Raw genomic sequence first — 16,561 nt, 5'->3', positions numbered from 1 at the left:
AACTATACTATATCATTTTATACTATACTATACTATACTATACTATACTATACTATACTATACTATACTATTCTATACTATTTTATACTATACTATACCATACTAAACTATACTATATCATTTTATACTATACCATACTATACTTTACTATACTATACTATACTATACTATACTATACTATACTATACTATACTATACTATACTATACTATAGCACACTATACCATTCAGAACTATACTATACTATACTATACTATACTATACTATACTATACTATACTATACTATAGCACACTATACCATTCTGAACTATACTATACTATACTATACCATACTATACTACACTACACTACACTACACTATACCATACTGAACTATACTATATCATTTTATACTATACTATACTATACTATACTATACTATTCTATACTATTTTATACTATACTATACTATTCTATACTATACTATATTATACTATACCATACTGAACTATACTATACTATACTATACTATTCTATACTATACTATTCTATACTATACTATACTATACTATACTATACTATACTATACTATACTATACTATTCTATACTATTTTATACTATACTATACTATTCTATACTATACTATACTATTCTATACTATACTATTCTATACTATACTATACTATACTATACTATTCTATACTATTTTATACTATACTATACTATTCTATACTATACTATACTATTCTATACTATACTATTCTATACTATACTATACTATACTATACTATTCTATACTATTTTATACTATACTATACTATACTATACTATACTATACTATACTATATTATACTATACTATACTATACCATACCATACCATACCATACCATATTACACTACACTATACCATCTGAACTATACTATATCATTTTATACTATACTATACCATACTATACTATACTATACTATACTATACTATACTATACTATACTATACTATACTATACTATAGCACACTATACCATTCTGAACTATACTATACTATACTTTACTATGCTATTCTATACTATACTTTACTATACTATTCTATACTATACTATACTATACTATACTATACTATACTATACTATAGCACACTATACCATTCTGAACTATACTATACTATACTTTACTATGCTATTCTATACTATACTATACTATACTATACTATACTATACTATACTATAGCACACTATACCATTCTGAACTATACTATACTATACTTTACTATGCTATTCTATACTATACTTTACTATACTATCCTATACTATACTATAGCACCAGAGGTGGGAAGTAACGGAGTACAAATACTTCGTTACTGTACTTAAGTAGATTTTTCTGGTATCAGCACTTTACTTCACCATTTATTTTTCAGACAACTTTTTACTTTTACTCATTAAATTTTTACACAAATATCTGTACTTTATACTTCTTACATTTTCAAAACAGGCTCGTTACTTTACTTTTAATCCACTGATTTGGTGAAATATTAAATTTTTATTTTCCCTGCGCGCCGATTTCAGCCGAACAACCGATTTCCTGTCACTGCGCGTCTTTTTCAATGTGTGTATAAAGTCCTGACTCTCACTCTTTACGGAGATAAGAATCAGCAGGCAGAAGGCAGTAGGAAGTCTGGGGTGAACGTGGATGAGACAGAGGGAGTCAGTGATGAGAACATGACTGAGAACAGACACATTCATCATCATCATCTTTTTTCTGCTTGTGTTCTATATGTGGATCTTCAGCCTGGATACATTCATTAGGTAACAACATTTTTAATTCGTTTTGTATTAATATATATATATATATATATATATTTTTTTTATTGAGCTGTCAAAATTAAAATTATTGTAAACAGCACTAAATGTTATTAACACGCTATCAATTCAGCGCGCATTTCTGTTTTTACCATTTTTATTAAAAAAAATTTAAATACATAAATAAATAAATAACTATAAAAGAGGCGAAATTAAAACCTCCAGCAAAACATACACTTATTCACGACGTCCCTTCTTTACTTAGATATACAATAAATAAATAAACTCCAGATAAAAATATTTTTAATCAGTAAACTTTTGTTTTATTTCTGCGCCAAGTCTCAAATCAAACACCAAATCCGCCATGTTTTACACAATTTACCCTCTAGGTGGCGCTTTGTGGGTTTTTCCCTCATAATGGCGACACGAACTTATTGATCGTACAGATAAAAACAATACATCATTCAAATCTGAAAAATGTCTATGATTATATATAAAAGCTACTCGACTTGACTTAAAGAGGTGCACTTTCTCCGGTATCACCTCATTAACTGTCCGTGTGGAAACATAGCAAAGGCTCTTAATGATGTCCACAAATCTCTGCACTGTTACAGCCTTTATATTTAATTACTGTACATATGCTTACATAAATATCACATGCTGTAAATATGATACATATTTATCTGCACTATTTGCACGATTGCTACTTTTTGCACTTCTGGTAGATGCATTTCGTTGCTGTGTACCTGTACAATGCAATGACAATAAAGTTCTATCTATCTATCTATCTATCTATCTATCTATCTATCTATCTATCTATCTATCTATCTATCTATCTATCTATCTATCTATCTATCTATCTATCTATCTATCTATCTATCTATCTATCTATCAAATATTAATATGATGTGAGGTCAGAGCCAAGACTTTTTTACTTTCACTTAAGTAAAAAGATATAATCAGTACTTCAACTTTTACCCGAGTATTTTAAAACATGAGTATCTGTACTTCTACTTAAGTAATGGATGTGTGTACTTTTGCCACCTCTGTATAGCACACTAAACTATACTATACTATACTATACTATACTATACTATACTATACTATACTATACTATACTATATAATTTTATACTATACTATACTATACTATACTATACTATACTATACTATACTATACTATACTATACTATACTATATCATTTTATACTATACCATACCATACTATACTGTACAATACTTTACTATATCACACTATACTATTGTGAACTATACTATATTACTTTATACTATACTATACTATACTATACTATACTATACTATACTATACTATACTATACTATACTATACTATACCATAATTCAAGTCAATAGTCAAGTCAAGAGGCTTTTATCGTCATTTCTACTATACACAGTTGAACACAGTACACAGTTAAAATGAGACAACGTTCCTCCGAAACCCTGGTGCTACACTAAACAACAACATAGAGCTACAACACAACACAAGCTACATAAAGTGCATCGAGTGCAACCTGGTGCAAACAGTAATACAGTAAAAGGTGCAAAAAACAGCAGGTAAACAGTGTAGTATGGTCAAGTATAAATAATAATAAATAACCGATGGTGGAATGAATTGAGATGAGTAATAAGTGTGTGTTAAGTCTTAAGTCCAGGTTGTACAGTTCGGTAACACACATTTGAGTGAGAGTGTGTGTGTGTGTGTGTGTGTGTGTGTGTGTGTGTGTGTGTGTGTGTGTGTGTGTGTGTGTGTGAGTGAGCTCCCTTTTAGTTCTGTGTATTGAGGAGCCTGATGGCTTTCAGGAAAAAACGTCTTGATGTGGCGGCCCGAATGCTTCGGAACCGTTTTCCTGATGGCAGGAGAGTAAAAAGTGTGTGTGACGGGTGTGTATGGTCATCCACAATGCTGTTTGCGGATGCAGCATGTGGTGTAGATGTGCATAATAGAGGGGAGAGAGACTCCGATGATCTTCTCAGCTGTCCTCACTATCCTCTGTAGGGTCTTGCGATCCGAGACGGTGCAGTTCCCAAACCAGGCAGTGATGCAGCTGCTCAAGATGCTCTCAATGGTCCCTCTGTAGAACATGGTCAAGATGGGGAGAGGGAGATGAGCTTTCCTCAGCCTTCTCAGGAAGGGCTGGGCTTTCTTGGTGATGGAGCTGGTGTTGAGTGATCAGGTGAGGTTGTCCGCCAGATGAACACAAAGGAATTTGGTGCTCTTGATGATTCATCAATAATCAGTGGAGATTGGTCGCTCTGTGCTCTCCTGAAGTCCACAACCATCTATTTGGTTTTGTCAAAGTTTAGAGACAGGTTGTTTGCTCCACACCAGGCAGTTAACCGTTGCACCTCCTCTCTGTATGCTGACTCGTCGTTCTTGCTGATTAGACCCACCACGGTCGTGTTATCGGCAAACTTGACGATGTGGTTCGAGCTGTGCATTGCTACACAGTCGTGAGTCAGCAGAGTGAACAGCAGTGGGCTGAGCACACAGCCCTGAGGGGACCCAGTGCTCAGTTTGGTGGTGCTGGAGATGCTGTTCCCAATCCGGACTGACTGAGGTCTCCCAGGATCCAGTTGCAGAGGGAGGTGTTCAGGCCCAGTAGGCTCAATTTCTCAATCTGTTGCTGAGGAATGATTGTGTTGAATGCTGAGCTGAAGTCCATGAACAGCATTCGTACACATGAGTCCTTGTTGTCCATGTTGGTGAGGGCCAAATGGAGGGTTGTGGAGATAGCATTGTCCGTGGAACAGTTTGGACGATACGCAAACTGCATGGGGTCCAGTGCGGGTGGAAGCTGGGTCTTAATGTGCCTCATGACGAGCCTCTCGAAGCACTTCATCACAATGGGTGTGAGCGCGACTGGACGATAGTCATTGTGGCAGGAGACAGTAGACTTCTTCGGCACGGGAACAATTTCTTGTCTCAAGGCACGTGGGAACAACGTTGCTGCTCAGGGAGATGTTGAAGATGTAAGTGAAGACATCCGCTAGCTGTTCTGCACATTCCCTGAGCACTCTGCCAGGAATGTTGTTAGGTCCAGCAGACTTCTGTGGGTTAACTCTGCGCAGAGTTTTCCTCACTTCAGCTGTGGTTAGACAGAGTACCTGATCACTGGGATCATCATAGTCCATTGAGACTCCTGTCTGACCTGTCCATCACCACTGCAAACAGGCAAGGGCTCAGAGCTGATCTTTGATGCAGTCCCACCCCCATCTTGAACCAGTCTGTTGTTCCTACTGCACACTTCACTTCTTTCACACTGTCCTCAAACATGTCCTGCACCACCCTTACATACTTCTCTCACCTGACTTACTCATACAATACCACAACTCCTCTCTCGGCACTTTGTCATACGCTTTCTCTAAATCCACAAACACACAATGCAAATCCTTCTGACCTTCTCTATACTTCGCCATCAACATTCTCAAAGCAAATAATGCATCTGTGGTGCTCTTCCTCAGCATGAAACCATACTGTTGCTCACATATGGTCACCTCTTCTCTCAACCTGGCTTCCACTATTCTTTCCCATAACTTCATGGTGTGACTGATCAACCTAATTCCCCTGTAGTTACTGCAGGTGTAGTTCTGCACATCTCCTTTATTCTTAAAGATTGGTACCAGCACACTCCTTCTTTATTCCTCAGGCATCCTTTCACCTTTGAAAATGTTGTCAAACAATCTTGTTAAAAACTCCACTGCCATCTCTCCCAAACATATTTTCCTAAAAAGTCCATCTTGTCAATGCGAGAAAAAAAAAGCTATTAAATCCACGTGAATATTCATGAGCTTGTGCAGTTTGAAACAGATGTAGGTTACAGTAGTCCACTTCCTGTCAATCCAATCAAAGAATTTAAAAATACTGACTGTATACTGCCTATTCAGTTGTAATATACAGCACTGAGCAAACATCTTTGTAAAGTAAAGAAACATTCATACATAATGAAACGTTTCTGCATTTGAAAATACTAAAAAAAAGAGAAAACACTAACACGTTTTTAAAAAGTCCACATTTGCTGTGTCAACCAGCTGTTTTATATATATATATATATATATATATATATATATATATATATATATATATATATATATATATATATATATATATATATATATATATATTTACATTATAAAAGTGACCTGTTTTATATTTTGATTGTTTTATTTATTTATTTACTTATTAATTTATTTATTACTAACATACAAATGCTTTTTCTTAGTTCTGGAACACTGTCAATCTTCGGAAATGTCATGTCATAAAATAAATACTTTTTTGTATAACAAATTGTACAATCATTTGTACAAAGAAATGGGTTTCTAAGACTCTTACACATTGCTAAACATGTATTTGTTTTAAATATAATTTTATATAGAATAGGCATATTTATTTGATTCATGGTTACTCAGACTCACACATTTGTTCTGGATTAGATCAGTTTAGTCATATCAAACAGCCCACAAAACGGATTAAATTCATTATATAATTGTGTGTAGCTGATGAGGTGAATCATGTGTGGTTAATTTGATTGTTCCAAAAGCATAATTTCAAACGAAAATAATTCGATGGCTTTTCACAAAAAAGTAACAAAATAATCAAGTAGAAAAAAACAGTCCTTTAGTTAACAGCTGGTCATTTGTTTTTCTTTTTTGTTCCTATAAAGCCTAGTCGTGTCTACATGGTGAGATGAAGTTATTTTGAAATTCCTCTCTTTAGAGTTCACAGATCTCTGAAAATTAAAAAAATCTGCAGAAGAAAAAGAGTGCTTTGACAGAGACTAGAGCAGAAATAGATGGAACGTTATTTCTTCCTAATTATTTCTCTTCTTATTGATTACACTCATATGAATCATCAGACCAGCCTACAGTAATTGTTGATTAGAAGAAAAAAATGATTCATCTATTTTTGCTTCTTGTTCTAGCATTTTAATAAGAGCTGAAACTGACCGGTCAAACTTACACACAGATACAGATACACACACACACACACACACACACACACACACACACACACACACACACACACACACACACACCAATCAGTAGACCTGTGCACAGACATCTTGGGGATATTGTACCACCCCCACCACAACCATTCCACCAATAATTATCATGAGTACAATTTCACACAAAACCCATATCAATGCAATGTTTATTAAACATGGTCATTTCATTGATTGGACCATCCCACTCAAGAAAAGAACACTTCTTTAAAAAACATTTTGACTTGGAGATTTCATTCCCTTCAAGTATGTGAAATATCATAAAATTTCAAATAGACCTGTTATTGCACCACACATTTTACAGTTTTAAAACAGACATTAAACATTTTTCTATCTTTACATACATCTGGAATGACAAGAGATTTCAACAGTAAGCAGTTATGCACTTGAGTGTAATTGACCGGATCCATTTACAATCAGGTTTTCTGCTTTTGCTATTGTGTGCTTTTAGTTATAGAAAATGCTATAACTAATATAAAATAATCAGTTTATCTTTTATGTGACTGTTGATGTGTGGCAATGATATCACTTGGCATTTTTTGACTTCACATATGTTACCTCAGAAATGTTATTCATTCAAAGAGGTCTAAATTTAAATATGAAATGTATATGGGAATCAGATAGATACATATCTGCGCTCAGTACCCTCAAGCATCCAAAGGACCAAATCAAATCAAATCAAATTTTATTTGTTATATACACATTCATACAGAGTACGACAGTGCGGCAAAATGCTTTTTATGACTGTCCAATATTAAAGAATGTACATGTAAAAAAAATAGAATATATATAAACAAGTTTGTAAAAAAATACAAAATGGAGGCGAAACCTACCCTTAGTTGTAGCGTAGGCTTAAGTTTGTCAAAACATGCTCAATTTGTGCTGAAGTCAATGTGGGCGATCAGTGATAAAATCATTCACCAAAGTCTACCCTGGATAGAGTAGGCACAGAATGCTCACCCGTACTTATCAACTGGTCTTATCTCATTTCCTTGGATTCTGGGCTGCATTGATTTTTTTACTTCACATATAGTGTCTGTCAGAAACCTTTTTAAATACTTTTCAACTAATTAGTATCACATGAATGTGCACTGTAAATATTGTAGGAAGTCAATAACAAATCCGAACATGTCATATCTTGTCAAACTTGCTTGGACAAGAGCATTGCGCTCAGTTCAGGATTTGTATTTTGTGAGTAAATGTCAATTTGGGTTTTGGGTTTTGTCATAGTGTAATTAGTTATCAGGGTTCACATATTTTGCATTGGGATTTCCTGATTTATATGTGGTGTAATTTAGTGATTGCATGTGATTCGGAAGATAGATTTTAAGAGTGAGAAATGAATAAAGATGAGATATGGATACACATTCAGTCACTTTAGTAGGAATTCCCACACACGTTCACATTCATGAAGCTATCAGCCACTTATGGGGCACCAGTGCAGTGGTTAAGTGCCAAGAGACTAATAATGTTCACATTAAACAACAGCAGAGAGATAAAATATAACTCTCAGTTACTTTGGCCAGGTGGGCTGGTTTTAATGTGTCATTGACCTCCTTGAATTTTTACTGTAGTCAGCAAAGAATGGCTCACAAAAACAAAAGAAAATGAGTAGCAGCGTTGGCAGGACATTCCTTGTTAATTAGAGAAGAATGGAAATAAAAATAAAAAAATACTCCACTGGTAAGCATATTTGCAGTTGGACCTGCGTTCCTGGTGAGAGAGTGAAGAATTAGTAGAATGGTTCGATAGGAATACTATCTCTAATACTAACTCAACTACAGAAAAATCTCAAAAAGCACCAAACATTAAACCTTCAAACACATTAAACAATTAGGACACAAAAGCAGAAGACAATATTGGGTTTCAGAAATGTAAAGCTGTTATGATCACATGATCAGCTGAAAATTGGATTTTCACAGCCTCAGCTATCATTTCTTAATCCACACATTCAAAGACCACCTATTCACTTCCACAGTCTCATACCACGCAACTCAGTTTGGTGAGCCATCACTCTTTAGTGGCCATGATCCAATACAGGAAAAGGCACTGAGGCACTGGTATACATGCATCTGACCTCAGGAGAGTCAAGCAGGAGTTGGAGAATCAGCTCAAGGATGGGGAACACCATATGAAACCACATAGACGCTGAGAGGGTTTGAGGCAGAGAAGATCCTGGGTCCTAGCTGAAGATATTTTAGACCCAGGTGTACAATTTTTATAGGGAACCTCCAGAACATCCAGTGTTCTGTTGTATTTGTCATGAACAATTCACCACCATGCCACCAGAGGGCGCCTTAACTCGAATTATACCCTGACAATCATTAATTACTGTGATTTCCCATATATCAATATACCCTAAAACACTCATAACTTGAAGCTTCATAGTTGGTTAAGTTCACTGTCCAAAGCTTTGCGCTGACTGATATTCTGTGTATGTCCCTTATCATGTTTTCCTTGTTTCTTGTTTCCTTGAGTGTTTGGCCTTGAACTTGGTCTTGAACTGTTGAGACTTACTACAATTATTATGAGGCCAAGCACTAAAAGATACATATGCATTCAATCATTGTCAGAAATTTTCTAATTCTTCTGCATGTTAGGTTGTCTAAGGCAGTCTTTGAAGAAGAACTTTTGGCATTAAATTGGGACGGTCTAAAGAACATTGGGACCAAATTAAAGCCAAGTGCTATCAATTCTATAGTAATTCTACACTATATTTTGGGGCAAAAATTAGGCCTCATTTGGAAGTATGTTTACAGTCATAACTTTTGAACAGTAAGACCAAGCTAGCTAGTCTACGCTTATCTTGATCACGCAGAAATGCAAGGGAGTACACATCAAGCCTTTGGTGGACTCGGGGTGCAACCCAGCAAGCCTTATTGAATAGGAGGCATGAACGGTGAAGGTTAGGTGTTTGAGTATATGCTGGTGCCAGTCACCATTAAAGATTAAGAGTAAAATTAATAGAAAATGGTTTGACACATAAAATGAGTTGTGTTACAATAGTCACTAGGAAAGTTCACAATGTAAGTTTGCTTAATGTAAGTACACACACCTTTAATTGTGTATATTTGTCCAGACTTCTTCGTCAGATTTCTTTTCTTGGAAAGTATCTTCCTAAAAAGTAATCTTCACCTCTCTGCAGAATTCATTGCTTTATGTCATTTCAGTAACAGCAGTGATCAATACTTTCTTTAAACCACAATAGTCACAAGGTCTGACTCAAGCAACACTTGCCTCCAGATGCCTCCTCATTTGGGTAACATTTTTGCACAAAAATAATGTTTCTGAATTACAGACAATTCATCATACCCACTAATTCTCGTGTTTTGCAAATATTTTGAATATAAGGAATTCTTACTATAATGGCATGATGTTTAACTTTATTCTATTCAACAAACAGATAGATTCTAATATGTTGGATGGTTAGTTGTTTTGTGTCTTTTTGTTTCAGCATTTTGCAGAAAGGTGGAGAAGATGTGATTGCACAGATGCAGTAAAATTCTCCTACAAATGTTTTCAAACAAGAGAACAAAACGAGCCGTTTCAGTATTTTGGGCTAATTAAATCAAAGGAGTTTGTTAAAACAAATACTAAATAAAGATCTAAAAGCAAAAATTATTAGGTTGATCAGTCAATATGCCAATAATACAAACTAAGAAGAAGAATTTACTTCGATCCAATAGTGTAAAGCCATCAGGCACGGCGGATCATCCGTCTCCATACCCCCACGTCCTCTACATCTGCCTCTTTCAAACCAACTACCTGCATGTCTTCTCTCACCACATCCATAAACCTCCTTCTTGGCCTTCCTTTTTTTTTTTCTTCCTGGTGGCTCAATCCTCAGCATTCTTCTATTAATATACCCCATGTCCCTCCTCTACACATCATCACCATCTCAATCTCGCCTCTCTCACTTTGTCTCCAAAACGTCCTACATGCGCTGTCCCTCTAATAAACTCGTTTCTAATCCTATCCATCCTCGTCACTCCCAATGAAAAGCTCAACATCTTCAGCTCTGCTACCTTCAGCTTCACCTCCTGTCTTTTACTCACTGCCACTAAACCATACTAATGCTTTAAAAAAAGCATAATTTTTATGCCTTATACTTTGTATATTGCTATTTATATAAGTATTAGAATGTATCTAATGTAAATAAATGGCATTTATTTATTAGCAGACCATTGCATGCCAGCTGATTGGTGTTTGGTGATGCATAAATATTTTGAAATCACTAAGCAAAATGGCTACTAAACTGGCAGAAAAAACATTTCCCTGAGGTACAAGAAAATTATTATTTAGCAGCAGTTACAGTCACAACACAATACAATACAGTAAATGGCCCAAATGTTTAGACAAATAAAAGAAGTGAATTTATGGTCATCCATTCAGCGTATAATGTGGGGTCAAAAGAAAATAGAGGAAGGGTCATGGGGGGCATCTTAAATCTACCCTTTAATAGGTTTAAATCAGGTGTAAAAATATAGAATTTTTGTGTTTTTTGTTACAAATAAGTAAGACTGTGATCTCTTTTGTGAAAATGTAATAACTACAATTGCAAATGGAAAAAAAATACAGTAAAAAGCTTCCATTCGTTTGTTTTCTATGTAAATTTGAAGGATATTTGGAAAAGTAGAAGAAAAAGTAGAAGGATATCATGGTGACTGAGAAGTGCAAAACACGTTTACCACCGTAGAGTTTTCTGAATTTTGATAAATGCAGCCCAATCTTAATATTTGTATAGCATAATAGCCTACAGTTCAATCTAGTTTTGATCATTCAAAGTCTGCACACTATTCAATCTACCAAGGCCTGACATATACCTCCTTGACCAACCAAGCCTATGGCAGCCCTGGATCTACAGCAGGATTTTGGACCACAGAGATCCATGTCCATGTCCATCCTCAGGCAAAATGCACAGACATTTCCTGATTCTTTGCAGGTATACCAGACCTGCCTGGTCCCTGTTCCAGCTCTCAATGGTACCCTGTGGAAAGGAAAGACAAAAAAGTCATAGAGGTTTGGGTGGCCATGTGTACCGTGTGAGTGGACCCAGCTTGTCTTAGGTGCCACCTCAGCTTCCTCTACCAGGGCTGGTAAAGAGAAGGCAGGTTCAGAAACTGGGGCTGTTGACCTTTTAAGAGCTGTAGCCATCACACCAATAATGGGTTCACTGGTTCCTTTTAGAATTCTTTCTTCATGTTGCCACCATTTCCTGACACTCAATTGATCAATTACAAATTTATACATGGATTTCTGTAAAGCTGCCTCTTGTCTATATCCTTGATTATAATGAGTATTTAAATATGGAATTAAATTTAATTGTATAACAGTCTTGTTTACCGAAGTACTGAAGGGCACTACATGGCCCTGAGCCTTCATACTCCATCAGATGGCCTCAAACAGTGAATCAATTTCTGACATTCTGGCTGGTAGCTGATGGACACACTGTTTATTTGCCACCTGTTAAATGACCTTCTGTAGTTGGGCAGGGTCCAGTCACAGCAAACATTTGCTGGGTCTAGAAGTTGCTGGGCATATGTAAACAGCCAATTCCCCCTCCCCTACCAGCATGTACCAGAAAAGCAGAGCATGTTCTCTTGGTGACAAGCTGACCTGTTTGAGCATGACAGCATCTACTTACAGCCGTATAATCCAGCTGGCACTCTACAGGCAAACTACAGGCTTGAATGCATAGCCCACATTCCTCTCTCTGCCATTCACAAGGCAAGTCTGTACCTTCAAACATCTTCAGGTATGCCTTGGCATTATCCTGGGCCATGGAGAAGGAGCTTAAATTAGGGTTTTATAAGAGAAGAGGGGAAAAGGTGGAGGTTAGTATTCTCTGAGTGGCAGCTCAGTCTGCAGCTTGCCCCCCACAGCTTTTCTTTTTATCTGAGATTTCAGTCCCAGTATCTCAAAAGGCCACACATGCAATTTAGAAACCCGGTAGACTCAGACCAGCAGTGTCAGTGGATGATTTGATTATGACCTACTTTACTGGCCGCTGTCAAATTCAGTTGCAAATCCCTGAATATGTTCATCTTTATTCTTACATTTATCCTTACATTATTATAATCAGTATATTGAAGTATGGGGGGACAAAACCAGAATGGCAAAAAACAAAAAAAAAACAGCTATAGACATTTATAAACTTACAGACTGCACAGTATTAAAGACCTGTTACAAAAAAAACAAAAACAAAGTATGAATTGAAAATTCAGAAAATTTCAGACAGCATTTTTTTATTGGCTAGCGCCAATGTTCTAGACTGCTAAAAAATGAGCTACAAGTACTTTAATCATATTAAGTCCTAATCATATTAAAGTGTTGTCAGGTTGACCCAGAAGTTCAAATGAGTAATTTAGATGCAGTGATTTGCTGCTTTCTGAGTGTTGAAGTGACACTGAAATGTTGAAGTGATATTGCTCTTTTGACTGCAAGCTTCAAAATTCACATCAACTTTAAAATTCAACATTTTAGAAAATCGGAGTGAAACAGAGACATGCAGAAATCCTACAAGCCATGTGCAGTTTTAGCAGCTAGTTTGTTTTGTTGTTTGTTGAGAAGATTCCAAAAACTACTTTTTGAATTTATATTGTTCTTTTAGATTTGAAGCAAAGATTGAATCATCTGTATTTGCAGCAGTCATTTTATTTTTCATTAGCAGTCATTACTTATGCACAGTATTTTTTATAATATTAGGAGCCTAACATATGATCAAGTCCACCTACCTGTACCAAGAGCAGAAGGAAAACATGATCTGGAGGTTTCGAACACGTTCTCACTCCCAACTTGTCACATATGGACGCTTTGTCAGGATCCCCTGGTGTCACTTTTTGACACACTGGGTGCCCCTTTGGCATCATTTTCTAATGTGTACCATAGACTTAGCACTCTGAACCGGTGAAATCTGACGTGTTTGGTAAGCAGACTGCCCCGAGGTCATATTTATCTACAGTAGCTCATTAACTGACTTTTGATTTAAAAATTCATTTGCTGTCTGATATCAGAATGGCGTCTGTGAAACAGCGTTCAGCAACAAATTCTCACTCACAACTAACCCTAACTCGTTTTCACCAACCCTAACCCTAACCCTGCTCCAAGGCATTAAAAAGTGAAGCCAAGGGATGCTGACGAATGCGCCCATGTGTGACGAGTTGGGAGTGAGAATGTGTGGAGGTTTCAAATTCATTTATTACAATTTTCAATTCAATTCATATTATTTGTATAGCACTTTTAACAACTTTTTAGCATCTTTACAGAGATAAAGCAGTTATAAAGAATGTGTAAAAGAGTGTCTAAGTTTAGTATCTATAAGTTTGTTCTTATAATTAAACGTGTTTTCCTAATAAATAAGCCAGTGGCGACTGTGGCAAGGAAAAACCCCCTGCTTTCAAAAATGTAGCGGCTATGTATGAGGAATACTCTGATCAAACCAGAGAGGTTAAAATAAAAAGATACATGTAGATCGTCTGGTCAAATTAGCTGTCTTTAGATGACAGATCTATCTTTTTTCTGTCTTTATACAATTTACCTAAATATGCTGTTATTTATATTGGATTAAATGTTCATTTTTGGATTTTTCTATGTCCTTTTTCTGGTCTGCTGTAGTGTTTTTCATGAACTTGCTGTATTACTGAAATTTTGGATGTACAAATTGTGAATAAAAAAGTAATGCAATAATTTACAAATCTCATAAACTTAAATTTTATTCACAATAGAATATAGATAAAATATCAAATGTTGAAAGTGAGACATTTTGAAATGTCATGCCAAATATTGGCTCATTTTGGATTTCATGAGAGCTTCACGTTCCAAAAAAGTTGGGACAGGTAGCAATAAGAGGCCAGAAAATGTAAATGTACATATAAGGAACAGCTGGAGGACCAATTTGCAACTTATTAGGTAAATTGGCAACATGATTAGGTATAAAAAGAGCCTCTCAATCCACTGTGACATTCGCCGTTGCCGGCTAAAGCTCTATAGGTCAAAAAAGAAGCCGTATCTAAACATGATTCTGAAGCGCAGGCATTTTCTCTGGGCCAAGGTTAATTTAAAATGGACTGCGGCAAAGTGAAAAACTGTTCTGTGATTAGACGAATCAAACTTTAAAATTATTTTTTAAAGACGCCATGTCATCTGGACTAAAGAGGATAAGGACAACCCAAGTTGTTATCAGCGCTCAGTTCAGAAGTCTGCATCTCTGATGGTATGGGGTTGCATGAGTGCGTGTGGCATGGGCAGCTTACACATCTGGAATGGCACCATCAATGCTGAAAGGTATATCCAAGTTCTAGAACAACATATGCTCCCATCCAGATGTCATCTCTTTCAGGGAAGACCTTGCATTTTTCAACATGACAATGCCAGACCACATACTGCATCAATTACAAAATCATGGCTGCGTAGAAGAAGGATCCGGGTACTGAAATAGCCAGCCTGCAGTCCAGATATTTCACCCATTTGGCGCATCATAAAGAGGAAGATGCGACAAAGAAGACCTGAGACAGTTGAGCAACTAGAAGCCTGTTTTAGACAAGAATGGGACAACATGGGACTGTTATAAAAAGAAAAAGGGGATGCCACACAGTGGCCTTGTACCAACTTTTTGGAGACGTGTTGATGTCATGAAATTTAAAATCAACTTATTTTTCCATTAAAATTATACATTTTCTCAGTTTAAACATTTGATATGTCATCTATGTTGTATTCTGAATAAAATATTGAAATTTTAAACTTCCACATCATTGCATTTTTTTATTTACAATTTGTACAGTGTCCCAACTTTTTTGGATTTGGGTTTGTATACCCAAATGAAAAAAAACCCAGCTATAAAATTGCTTCAAAAAGCTGTTCTGTTCCATCAAATGATGGGCGAGCTATGTTGCTTGCTGTATACTGTCTACTACGTAGTCACTCTGTGCCTCGTGCTGCAGTCTCATATCTGTACTAGGTTAATCATCAGATACTCATCGACTTACAGTGGGTACGGAAAGTATTCAGACCCCCTTAAATTTTTCACTCTTTGTTATATTGCAGCCATTTGCTAAAATCATTTAAGTTTATTTTTTTCCTCATGAATGTACACATAGCACCCCATACTGACAGAAAAACACAGAATTGTTGACCTTTTTGCAGATTTATTAAAAAAGAAAAACTGAAATATCACATGGTCCTAAATATTCAGACCCTTTGCTGTGACACTCATATATTTAACTCAGGTGCTCTTCATTTCTTCTGATCATCCTTGAGATTGTTCTACACCTTCATTTGAGTCCAGAAATTTTTGATTATACTGATTGGACTTGATTAGGAAAGCCACACACCTGTTTATATAAGACCTTACAGATCACAATGCATGTCAGAGCAAATGAAAATCATTAAGGTCAAAGGAACTGCCTGAAGACCTCAGAGACAGAATTGTGGCAAGGCACAGATCTGGCCAAGGTTCCAAAAATTTTTTTGCTGCACTTAAGGTTCCTAAGAGCACAGTGGCCTCCATAATCCTCAAATGGAAGACGTTTGGGACGACCAGAACCATTCCTAGAGCTGGCCGACCGGCCAAACTGAGCTATCGGGGGAGAAGAGCCTTGGTGAGAGAGGTAAAGAAGAACCCAAAGATCACTGTGGCTGAGCTCCAGAGATGCAGTCGGGAGATGGGAGAAAGTTGTAGAAAGTCAACCATCACTGCAGCCCTTCACCAGTGGGGCTTTATAGCAGAGTGGCCCGACGGAAGCCTCTCCTCAGTGCAGGACACATGAAA

This window comes from Silurus aristotelis (assembly GCF_946808225.1).
Source record: "Silurus aristotelis genome assembly, chromosome: 20".
NCBI classification, from domain to species: domain Eukaryota; kingdom Metazoa; phylum Chordata; class Actinopteri; order Siluriformes; family Siluridae; genus Silurus; species Silurus aristotelis.
Note: the sequence above shows the minus strand (reverse complement) of the source record.